The following is a 13,219-nucleotide window of genomic DNA, read 5'->3' on the forward strand; positions in this document are numbered from 1 at the left end:
GCGCATCACCCCCAACTAGTCCCAGACCAATAACCCCCAATCGGGTGGACGATGGGCGTACGGGTAAAGTATCGCATTGAGATGTATTAATCAGTTACTGACGGTCCACCCCGTTTGATGTTACGTATCCGCGTGTCTCTTTACCACATGGGCGTGTATATGATAATGTATACATATTATATACATGCGCAAAAGTGGGTATGGCTAATTGCGCGCTCGTCGCGACCTTCCGCTCTGTCCGTCGTTTGTATACGAATGCACGCTAGGCACGAAGGTTGCAGGGGGAGAGAGAACGGGAAACGGGAATGTCTCTCACGCGTGCGGCAACTATTTCCTTTTTAACGTTTGTTCGGCGAAACGCCTCCTCCCGTCGCTGTATACGCCCATGCAAGCTCGCAAGGAGAGAGAAAGCGACGGGTGCCTCGGCGGTCGCGAGCGGGGATAAAGTAGCTCGTAGCGCGCAGGAATGAGAAAGTAGATTTGCGGGATTAATTTGGCTTATCGTCGATTGGGGACGATTTCGTCGAAAGAAAGAAAGAAAGAAAGATGGGCTCGAGCTTTTTCTTTTCACTTTGGATGGGTGGATCGAAAAAAGAAAAGAAAAACTTTATGATGCACAGCTAAATTAATGTGCATTGAAGGTGTGCAGTGATTATAGTTTTGTAGAGTATGCGATACACCAACATTATTCATGGTGGGTCGTTTCTAATGTCTTGGAGTATGAAAAACTTGATGGAAACAAGAGAAACAACGCTGGCATTGGTAGAGTTTTGCGTACGGCTAATGTAACAAATTGTACAAGCTTGTCATTGATGTATGCATGCATGCATTTTGAGATACGGTCCGTTTCATTCAAACTCTCTCTCCCATCCCGACGTATTCACAAAAACCGGCTTTTGCACTTTATACCGGTCCATACGTACACTCGTACATGTATTATATCATGTAAATGCAGCCTATCGAGTCGTTAACCTGGAAACGAATCTTTTATTTGTCATATTGTATCAACGTTAAATGTCAGACAATTGCAATAAAAAATTGCAATGAAACATTTTGGAGATGGCAAAAGTTACACGCACACATAAAAAACCCCCAATACGTTCAGAAAGCTCATTTTTACACAGACCTTCATCTTTTGCATAAAAAAAAAAAAAAAAAAAAAAAAAAAAAAAAAAAAAAAACTTGAACGTACACAGACGCGCCAACTGTAAACAGCTCCTTTTCGACTCCTTTTCCGGCTTTTTTTCTCGCCTCAGCTGTGGTGGTAAGAGAGCGCCTAAGAGCAAGCAGGACGGTCGCGGTACCACGGTGATCAAGCGCGGCATCGCTTCCCGTACGCCAGCGCGTGCGAGAGAGAAAGAGCTTGATTGAACTAGTCAAAGTCCTCCCTCGGCACCAGCGCTTGCTTGCGACGATGGCATGTCGTCGGCGGGCTGGGCTGAGACGCTACATACGTTGCGTCGGGGAGGCGGCAAGGATTTCCATAATATACAAACGCACCCTTTCCACGTATGCAAAGTAAAGGGGTGAACGTGGGTGACTTTGGCGTATAACATCAGGTGCGTGCCACATTCACCGTGAATATGCGTTCACTGCACAGCACCTACATATGTATATACTATCATAGAGATCGGCAAGCTTTAGCCACGTCCGAGCTCCGCTGTAATCTCTGCTCTCTTGTATCCCCTGTACGTATACGTATATGTAAGCACAAGTGCACTGCACACATAAAGGAGTTAAACCTGCAGTTCGTATCACGGAATTTGAATAGACGCCACATATACGCGCATATATACCTGTCTATACTGCAATGCAAGCTAATACGTATACATATATGCGTGTATACGCCGATATGCAATATACTACTATGTGTATTGTGTAAAGCATAACCGTTTGTCTGTGTGTATACCAACGCTATTTGATACACACACATACGTACGTTATACGAACGGGTGGGTCGTAGGGGCCGTTGGGCAACCGAGTTGTCAGCCGAGGTTGTTTGCCTACAATAATACCTCGTATATATTGCATGTACATCTGTAGTGTAGGTATCCGTAGCACAAGTCCACCAATCGTACTTACCTATACGTATATCAATCGGTATATATTTGTTGAAAGTGCGCTGGTGTATTGTTTACAAACCTTACCGATTCCTCTGATAAAATCACTCCAAAGTTGGTATCACCAAAAACCTGAAATTTGACCGAGATCATGTTTTTACGCTGAATATTTTTGGGCCTAACTGATCGATCGACCAACAAAAAAACATCATGTCACCGCAATAACCTTCGCACGTGTACTTATATACTTTAACAATTAGTAGCCTAACGTGCTTGTGATGTGTATCATGAATTTCTGTTTGACGAGAAACTCCGTCTCCAATGGTTAAACCATTGACTTTTTTTTTGCCCTCCTTTTTTTTTTTTGTTAAACCTTGATATTTTTTGTTCAATGTCCTTTTATTTCCATAGTCCAAGTACCGTCGTAATCATGACGTATACTAATTACAGTTTTGACCGGTAAAAAAAATGCGTCTTGCTAGAGTTGTTATTAATTTTTTACCTACACTCATCACAAGGAGCGTAAGCGATGTTCCTTACTTTCATCCCAAAATAGTTCATGTGAACACAATATCCGCTATGTACACGTTTGTCGTACCTATATCAAAAACGACACTTTACCACACTTTGCACGCAATGTAACGTATGTTGTTGCAAAAGCCCCTTAAACCTATCCCCCTTGAAGCACTAAGTCAAATTCCATCGCGATAAAGTAAAACAATCCTAAACAGTAACGAAAAAAAATCCTACTTCCCATCAGTTGCGAACGGCAATTAGCTGATACTCCTTGCCGGCGCCGATAACAGTTTTACAAGCTTACGCGGGCTCGTGTCGATTAAATTGAAGTTTCTACGATCCCTGACGGCTCGTATTATGTATAAGAAGAGGAAAGGAGGAGGATATTCCCGTTATCCCGGCGAAGCGATGTGTTACAATTCATCATACGTATATGTATAAAATAAGGATACTTATGGGGAGGGTGGTATGAAAAAAGAGAGGAAATTTTCGAGACGCTCCTACATTATTTCTCCTCTTCGGTAACAACACTGTGTACACACATGCGAGAGCCAGAAATAGACGCTGGGTTGTTATCACAAAGGAGCGGCGCCTTTTTTTCTTTCCCGACTCTTTTACGTGCAGGCTGTGTCGTCGAGGGAGGAGTCGATTGGTCTCTTCAACGTTGTACCACTCCGGTGGACAATTAAAGTAACGATGCACGAGCACAATCAATCCATCCACAAGTTTATTAATAAAATGGAAGTATTTCAGAGGCGTTGCCATGTTTTTTTTCCCCTTCGTACAATCTCATGTAGTAAATCGTAAAAAAAAAAACTCTTCGTCTTTTTACAACCGCCACCTCAATTGGGGTTTACATTTTCAATTTCGCTGTATTTTCGCTACTACTCGGGATAACATTATTTATACATTATTCGAATGGTGTCTCAATGCCACGCCCAATGCAATAATCAACAAACTATGTTGGAGATAACTTCTTTGTGCGTGAACTCTTGCTCGTATATACATCTATCGCGCGACACTTGCTTTTCGGAGCTCAAAAAGCGGCGTTTCGCCACCACACGAGTGTGATAATTTTCCGTCTGTGTACATGTACGGTCGTAGATTTCGAAATTGCGTTTCACCGAACTTCCCCCGAGCCAAGAAAGCTCGAAATAAAGTTTTTGGCCAAACAGCTACGCACGTAAACTCCATTTGGAGTTTTATGAGAAAAGTCTTTGAAAAGGGACTAAAATGTCATGCCTCGAAAATATTCTATATTGATGACACCCAATCGATTGTTTATTCGCACTTTTGCACCCGATTGAATCTAAATACACATAAGTATGTCGTTGACGTTCCACACGCACAGGGTCAATAAAATGGCTTTTGTTACTCGAAGTCGTAAGAAGTAGCGCTCGGGGAGCAGCCTCTTCTCGAAACAGCTTATGTTCTATTTTTGCTACGCTCTTCAAGACTCTCTCTCTCTCTCAAGAGAGGGGGGCCCGTCTGCGGCTATTAAAATTCTTCAGCTTAACAACAAGCAGGCAAATTCCCGAGAGGTTACCTCCATCATACAGCAGAGAGACGGAGAGAAAGAGACGTAAAGCCGAGACTCGAAGATGTTACGGACGTTATCGAGGGGCTCTCTGAAAATTGACGGCTATACTTGTATATAAATGATTCGAGAGCAGAGAAGGTATGTGTGGATTCGTTTCATTTACGCCCCTTATAAGCATGACGGCTGTGTATTATCTCCTCTCTTTTATCCTCTGACGCGGAGAGCGTACACAATAACGTGGTATCGCGTGCAGGCACGTGAGCGATGCACAGCGTCCGTACACGCGGATAACGCTGGCGCCTCGAGTAGAAAGCGATATTTTTTATCATTTCCTCCCCTCCCAAAAAATTTGTTTTCCCCCCCCCCCGATATACTTTCTATCGTTGTTCTGTTATTGGATGTAATGTGCGAGCGGTAAGAGAATATTTTTGTGTATAGATATAATATTATATTGTCATGGAAAAAGAAGTTTTCCATATAGACTTATACGTGTAACTCATAAAAAAAGAAAGAAAAAAAAAAATGAGAAAACGTGCAATAAATATATTACGTACTAGTGGGGACGAAGAGAGCGGGGAGCCTCTAAATTTATGTTTTTGGCAGCAGTTCAATGTCAACAAGTTAAGGTCGGTTAGGATATATGGACGCCAGGAGTGTATACATTGTACACGTGTGGGCTGAAAAAAAAAGTGTCCACTTTACGGGAATGTGATGTATGATTTAAGACGCCACTTCTCTTCGTACAATGTTTCACTCTAAATAAACAGTTTAATGAATACAAAGTAGGTATTTAAGGAATAAGTTTAAGTATCCCCAAAAATCGTAAATTTCTGGAATAAAACATAAACCGCGCGCCTCGCAAAAGAGATTTACTCTCGTTTACACGGATACTCCAATACAAAACGCACTACTCCTTTGTCCCAGAGACCATACGGGAATTCATAGATTTAACAAGAATAACAAGCGATGTACGCAACAACGATTTATTTTCCAAGAAGAACAGGCTACCATTACATCATCATCGGCAAACAACAATCAGCATCATCTAACACCAAAACGAGCACCGCCAGTCATCATTGCCGCGGCACAAAAAGAAACCCAGAGAGCCAAGTTGTGACTCTCGCTCCGCGTCAATTCGAAAAATTGAAAAAAAAAAAAGTAGAAGTGGACGAACCAAAAGAAGAAGAGCCTCTCTGTACTCGCGCTCCTCTCCATCAGCGTTAATCAGCCTAAACGACTCCAAAGTGTATACTTACACATATCCTCGATTCCATGTAGCACATATATTATATACACAAGAGCGGAGGCACACACGCGGGTCGAGTCAAACAACGGCAATTGGCCCATTAGAGGGTTATCGCGTCGCCTCTTGCAATCTATTACGCACTTTGGAGATGCGTGGATGGGGTCGGCCCCTCCTCCTCTCGTACAATCGCGCATAATTGACGCATTATTGACGTACTCGCTTCTTCCTGCACGATGACGATGGGAGCAATTGACGCTGGTTAAGTTGATACATCATACACACGTATACCTACCATGTGGACTCTGGGGAGCGCGCCAATTGTGTCTTTGGATATTTTTAGTGCGTCTCCAATTGAATTCGCCAAAATGGTTCGTCGGCAATTGGCACGCAGATTGCGGAGGTTGTAATTTTAATTCGGGCTGAGGCTCGTTGGAGCTCGCGTTACGCGCGGGAGGCTGCTCGAGTTGGAAATACGAGCACCAATTTTCTCGAAGTGGTCACTAAAATAGCCGGGAGGGCGGCTCTTGGCCGTTTAGCACGTATATATATATATAGGTAAACCTCGTTGTTTCTACTCGAGATGTATATTTTCCATATACCTCTGACCAGATCTGATCAGTTCGAGGTGGGAGATTGTACGAGTTAGCCCATACATATCCATGTGCAAACAATAGCGCGCGTCGCGTGAGAATCGAGCCAACGACGGCGTATCTCTATGTGACAGGGGGGGGGGAACCGGAGATGAAGTGGTTGGCTATAAAAAATACTATACGCTCACCGCGGTAAATGCGTGTGGATGAAACTTTCCAAAAAAATGTCGAAGAGAACGAAAAATAGGTTGTATGCATATACATGAGAGTGAATATATACGACAAAAGATAAAGATTCCGTTACGGGCAAGAAACGTATAAGTACGTACGAGTCACGTGCAACAGTTTCGTAACTGAGTGTCCTGTAAACGGGAAAGTGTGAGTTGGGCGAGGCTGTGGCCACACGTTCATCCTCAATAGACACGCTCTTTGGACTTGATACTTATTTTGTATGAACGAACGAGCGGTGCAATTGATTGTGGACTTTTTGAACTGCGGCGCTCGTTATACTGTTACAATGTATAATATATAATTATGCTGTTGAAAATCAAAAATCGTTTCGAAAAATGGTCGCTCAATCGGATCTCGATACACAACACCGTGATGACAAAAAAAAGGGCCAAACGTAGGTCAAAAGTTTACAGCGCGCGAGGCGAGGCTACGTTTATATTTATATGCCGTATGAATTAATTAACAGAGCCATCGAGTCGAGAAATTGAATCCTCCCCTCCCTGAGCTCTGCACCTTGATGTTATGTATAGGTACACAATCCTGCAGCCAAGAGAGAAAGAGGTAAGGATGATGGTCCCGGTGCTCGGATGCTGCGCTTATTGCACGGTGTACCTATACTATATAATGGGAGAAAGCAGAGAAGATAGAGAGAGATGTTTCGAGAACAAATGTATACAGTGTGAGAGGTGAAAAAACAATAGAAAAAAGTGCATCGCGTCGGGCTATGAGAGAAGACGCGATATAAAAAACTGAGGGTACGAAGAAAAACAGAGATAAATACATAGAGATACACATGGAGTCTATATAGTGCTCCGAGTAGATGAGAGATTCAGAGGAAGGATATACCTGAGGAGGTTTGAGAGATGCTGCAGAGAATGAAATTAAAAATAAAGAGATGAGACGACGAGAGATGTAATAGGTATGGGTACATTTTTTCCTTTTAAATTTCTGTGTAGGTGCATCACGTAAAAAGGTCACTTTAGAGGGATGAAAGTTTCGTTATTTTTCATTTCAAGATAATACATAAGTACATCGTACAGTTAAAAGAAGCCTTGTTACGTTGAATAAAATTTTTTCATTTTTTCGTATGGTTTCAAACTTTCTTTGCTGCAAAACATTCGTATATGAACTAGTATGCCTTTCTTTGTGGTCTCGGTTTTCAGATATCATTATATTGTCCTCTGTTCTCTCGGATGACACTTACACCTGAACGTTGCCAATCAAACAATAAAAAATCTGTGCAAGCCTCGACCATAATTATTATTTTGTCGCAACATTCAAGTATAGCTCACGATTCATCTCAGGATTTTTAGAAGAACGTCACATCGGCAACGAAAAAAAAAAAAAAGGAGAAAAGAAATTTTACAATCACCTCGATCGTACGTCAGTGTATAAGAGAGCCCCTATGTATATATATATATATTGGTAGAAACTAATCATAAAAACCACCGAGTCAGATTAAGCGAATATTCGTCCCATTCTCGGCTGATCTCGCGTAACATCCACACATACCCAAGTAGAAGTTGATAGCTGCACACCCACACCCACTACGCTCGTATACATATACATTTTCCGTTCAGTGGAGTGAGAGACTCTGACATCGAAGTTGAAATCGCGGCACACGAGAGAGAGAGAGAGCCCGAAGCAACTCTCTCTCTCTCACTCTCTTGCCAAAGTATATATGTATATGAGAGAAAGATCATCAAGGCTGGGCTGCGGGGGGGAGAGTCAGCGAACTGCGCGCTTCTACCCAGCCTTGTATACCTATGTATACGTAGGTACTGCTATATATATGTATACCTATACGTACAGCGCTCGACCGACCGACAGCCTTTGGCGCTTATTGTACAAACGGAGGGGCTTCAGTCGCCGCCTGACTTTCCTCGGAGGAGGCTCGCTCGCTCTTTTGAAAACTCTTGTGTTTCGTCTTCTTTCCCTCCTGTATGTATGTTGTATCGCTCGTGAATACCTTTTTCTTCTTCTTCTTCTTCTTCTTGTTCCTTTGTAAAACAGGGAGGGCACAATAAATAGGAGGACGCGTTTGTTGTGTGATGCTTCGTCGCGTGTGATGATTTTTGTGGGGGAAAAAAATAAAGAAATAAAAATAAACAAATAATATTCCTCCCCAACGACTGTGTGTTTTGTGTGCTTTTGTACGTGTCGTACAAGTTTGAAAATATCAAAGAAAAGTGAGCCCTTTCGTGTGGGGCTGAAACATAAGAGAGACGCCACGACAGTGTGACATCATCGTCTTTGGAAGATGATACTACTTTCCTCGTTTTTGGCTTGATCGATTTTAAACCAACGCAAAAACAACAGCAACCACACGGCTACAGCTGCGGCGTGTGGAAGTGTCTTTTTGTTTTATGTGCGCGTGTGCGTGTTTGTATAGATGTGGCACGCCGTGCATGGTGCATAACGGGTACGGTGCCTTTTTTTATACAGCCATTTATTGCCCGTGTATTGAATAAGACGTACCACTATTTGCGTGTCTCTGTCTCCCTTTTTTTTTTTTTTTTTTTTTTTTTCTACCTGAAAAAAAAAAAAAAGGTTTCCTCCAAGACGAGGCAATTGTCGTTTGAATGTTTCAACTTTGCTGTCGCTCTTTTCCCATGGGGTCGTTGCAATGCTGTATATATATGATGGGTACCTGCGAGTACACAGTTAGGCGACCTTTGCAAATTTATCCTTTCAACGCTGTTACACTTTGGGCTGCTGATACACCCCAAGATGCGTCATGTGTGCTGGATTACCGATGCCGGGGAGAGTGCCGATCCCTCCAGCTGTGAAATCCGATAGCCTTTTGACCATCGAGTAGAAATCGCGGAGGGGAGTCTCCGCTTTCCAAATAGGAAACAAGCTCGCGGTGCCTTGAAAAACAAAACGAAAAAAAAGTCCCGAGTTTTTAAAGTAGGCGTGGGGAGGGGGGAGGGGGGAAATAACTTTCGAAAACGTAAAGTAGCGCAAGACGGCGGGGAATAGAAGCCACGGAGGTGTGATTCTTTTTCGCACGCCTCGCCAATGATGACTTTTACAAAAGCACCTCTCTTTTTTTTTTTTCTCACGCGATCGTTGTTCTCTGGCGCTTGCGACGCGCTCGTCGAGAATTTCAACTGCGTCGTGCATGTTAAAAATAAGCTCTTCGCTACGTCAGGCTGCGTATACATGGAGTCTTGAACTTCCAGGACCAGCCCATAAGTCCATGTGAGTGCGAGTGAGAAGCAAGAACATAATATACTCTCTTTCTCGCACTCACAAGGGCACATGGGCTGGTCCTGGATGTTCAAGACTCCATACACAACCTACGTGCACTTGCTATGGCGCCAAAGCTTGCGCATTTGATTCGTGAAAAGCTCCCTCGTCAAACTGATGGGGGTGGACAGTTTTACTGCCTACATATTTTCACTCTGTTCAAATGAGGGGGGGGGGGAAAGGAAGCGACGTATAGTATTGGGGAATATTGTCACAGAGATAAATATTTTTCGAGGTACAGCCAAAACGTGCAGAAAGCCTCTTTATTTTGTATATCTCACGCGTGTAGCTTTTCTTCGTCGAATGTATACACTGAATTTTTTGTATTTTTTCACCCCCTACCTGCTCGATATTCCGCTCGCATGTCCACGTACACGGTGCACGTGCATGTACAGATGACAAGTTTTATATATAAGTACAGTGCACACTTGAAACAAGTATTTCGTCCCACTCGGAAATTCGGAACATAAACCCGATGCATTCACGGATGGGTGTACCTATGAGATATCTATTGAGTATTGCAGCTTTGACAAACAAAAGAGAGCGTGAATGGTGGGATGTATACGTAAACATTGGGGGAAAAAATTTTAAAAACTAACAAGCTGCAGAAACTGTGAACATCAGGCGCTTATGCCTAACCCGATTACTTACAGCTCCGGACTTTCGACATGTTATTGTGCAGATGTAATGGATATCAACAACGTACAGGTGTTTGTGTGCGTGTGTATTTGGACAGCAGTGTGAGTGACGAAAGGGGCGTAGGTAGCTGGCACAGTTGAAAGTGGAAATTTACAAATATTTTATGTATATAGCCATCGAGATCGAGAACCAGTATACTTTGATCATTTCGTCACTGTACATATAGGCCAGAAAGTCATATGTATTATATCTTTGAAAAAGAAAGTCTTACGGGTCTATGGTTTTAATGCATTGGTTCTTTATGAGCCGAGTGAAAAAATTTTAGAGTATACGTTTCACCGGTTGAGAGAATTAATTCCACTATACTCTTTGAGATTCCGTGGGAAGATATTACGCACGTTATTTATGTTAATGGTCTCCCGGAAACAATCCGAAGGCAATGACTATCCACGGAATATTAAATACAAATTTTTTCTTTTAATTTTTACTCTTATTGTTTAATGATTTTGTCGATATTTTTTCATCTCGGCACGTTAAGTACTAATCTATTACGATGATGTTTAAGTACAACTTAATTACTTTTCTTTAAGAAATTGATGTTTATGTCGGCCATCAACGTGAAGAAAATGACCTCTAAGATTTCAAGATCATTAAAGACTTTTTTCGAGCATCAATTTTTTTTATTCGGGAAAAATTTTCACGATAAACGCGTTTTCAATAGATCATAAAGATCTGCTATTCATTTTTCTGAAAAGTTTTAAAAACAAAAAAAAATCCCGAAAATGGTACCATTTATTACTCATTTTTTGAAAAATCCCAATCTTTTTTTCCACGTGGATTACTCACGAGAATCCGTTAGTCACGGCATACATAACGACATGTGAACAATGTTAAATTTGTGAGTAAGCAGCGATTGGTGTTAAATTAAATAGACATGAATAGTAAGTAATCACGTTTTTAAAAATATCCAAAATCCGCTTTATCACGAGCACAGTTTAACTAAAAATTTTCTTTAATCTACGATTACTGTAATCATTACATACAAATTAAAAAAAAAAAAAAAAAAAAAAAAAGTTAAACACATTTCATGTTGATTTCTTAACAGCTAATGTAATTAGATTAATAATGCACCCGTCATTTATTCTCGGTGTTTTTGTACGACTATTGAATGAACGGTACTAATTGCGCTAAAAGTAAAAAATCTATTTCTTTTTTTTCCATCCGACGGATGTTACTCTCGAGTCAAGTGGCCTCAAGGCCGAGTAAAATATTTCGCTGCCTCCGGACGTTTCGCGAAACAGTGTCAATTACCACCGAAGGTTTCGGAGTACTTTTCTTTGATCTCATGCATATATATATACTTATTAAAGCTATACAAATCGAGTTGACGCTAGAAAAAGTTCATCCTCTCTCGTAGTTTAAAGAGTCGATGCACAAGGAGAGTCGGACATTAAAAAAAAAACCTTAGTTTCCAAATCTACTGCACATATCTGCATTGTCTTCTTGCGCGTGATGGGTGAGATAAACAAGACAAGCAGCCTCGCCCCCCCTCCCCACCTGTTACACACGCCGAGTTCACAAAGGAAATGCACGTACACGCACACCCACGCGTCCGACCCGATATGTTCTCTTGGTTGATCTCAGGCCCGAGAACTGCCCAGAGTCCGGCCTTCGCGCGTTTGCGCGAACGCTCATTAAGTATCGGAACGCGTAATAACAGACAGCGCGTGTATATATGGTCCGACAGACAGACAACTCCAGAGAGAGATAAATATACTGCATTATGCAGTTACAAGAGACGACGGAGGGTCTGCTGCTCTCATCGCGATAGTTATATGTATATCTGCGTGTAAGCTCCTTTAGAGAATAATATCTCCTGGGAATCCAGTCTTTTTTCTAATTTTTTTTTTTTTTTTTTTTACTCGAAACCTTTGGACGTTTTCAAACTAATTAACATACGCGCGAGCCATCAGTTTTGATTATGCAATATGTTTTTTTTTTTTTTTTTTTTTTCTGTACTACGGTTATTGCGAGCAAAAAAGTTGTGGAAGTAGGTCAGTGAGGGCCTTTCAATGAGAGACATTGAATTGTAAATTGCAGAGCTTATTTCCGAAGCTTTTAGCCGCGCGTAAAACCTTTTTCACACTTTTTACTTTTGTTTCTAAAGAATTTTACTAAATGTTCCCCTAAATAACAAAAGTGAGACAAAGAGTTAAAGAAAAGTGCTCTTAAAAAAAGGAATTATTGGCAGGAGGCAAAAGTGAATAGGAGTGTTTATGTACAAGTAGATCCATGCCGTGTCGGGTAAGACATGCTGTCTGATGCTACGTGTGGATCTATATAGTATCGGAATCAACTGGAAAAGTGATTTAGGCGATAAACAATCTTATACTTTGTTGCGCATTAATTGCTCGGATAATTATGTTTTTATAAAACTTGAAGCAACGTATAGTGCAAAAAAATTATAATCTATACAGTATGTAATTAAAATCAAGCCAAGCATGGCAACGAGCGATTTTCCGTAGAAATAAATAAATTCGGTAATAATAACCGGTGTCATCGCAATTATACGCGCGTTAGTCACTATAACGAGATAAATATCATCGACGGCTTGGCAGAGTGAGGTTTATTTTTAATTTTGAGCTCAAAAAAATAAAGTGAAAGCTACCCGAGTGAGCCGCTGGCTTGGCAAGGCGTGGTAAACAAACAGAAATGTTTTCAAAATAAAAATAGAAAAACCAAGAGAGGAAGCACGTTCCCTTCAGTTTTAAGTGCAGAATCCTCTCTACAACACTCACTCATAAAAAAAAAACAAGTGAAAAATAAATTTCCTTTCAATCCTGGGAATAATTCATACACCAAAATATTCAAATTCGACCCAAAAATGTATAGCCTGGGAAACTCGTGAAGCAAAGAAGTAAAAAAAAAGAAACCCCGTCGAATCTCGCGATCTTTACCTCTCAAAACTTGCCTTTCCGCCCAGGCGTTCCTGCCCAGCTAAGCTCGAAAACTAATACGAGGAACGTGCACCTGTTATACCCAGCGTATACGGGATAATATACGTTATACACAGCAAATGTCATCTCTCCCGAGACGTTCCGTGTGTCGTACATGTGTACAAACGATACGTGCACACTCGGTTGTC

At 41.5% G+C, this 13,219-nt stretch overlaps 1 protein-coding gene across 3 annotated transcripts in view; it reads left to right on the forward strand.

Annotated features, from left to right (window-relative positions):
• The window catches only part of LOC106636816 (uncharacterized), a 53,790-nt gene that overhangs the window by 23,342 nt on the left and 17,229 nt on the right, over window positions 1–13,219 (forward strand). For 2 of the 3 annotated variants that reach the window (XM_089596751.1, XM_089596753.1), the window contains exon 1: window positions 8,067–8,605. The exons of the other annotated variant lie outside the window; for it this stretch is intronic. The gene's annotated coding sequence lies outside the window, so the exon portion shown is untranslated. Of the gene's footprint in view, window positions 1–8,066; window positions 8,606–13,219 lie in introns of those variants that run through there. 3 annotated transcript variants of the gene reach the window in all.

Source organism: Copidosoma floridanum, unplaced genomic scaffold, assembly GCF_036245765.1.
Source record: "Copidosoma floridanum isolate Cflo_tuat_1 unplaced genomic scaffold, Cflo_Japanese_pri ptg000030l, whole genome shotgun sequence".
Taxonomy (NCBI): Eukaryota; Metazoa; Arthropoda; class Insecta; order Hymenoptera; family Encyrtidae; genus Copidosoma; species Copidosoma floridanum.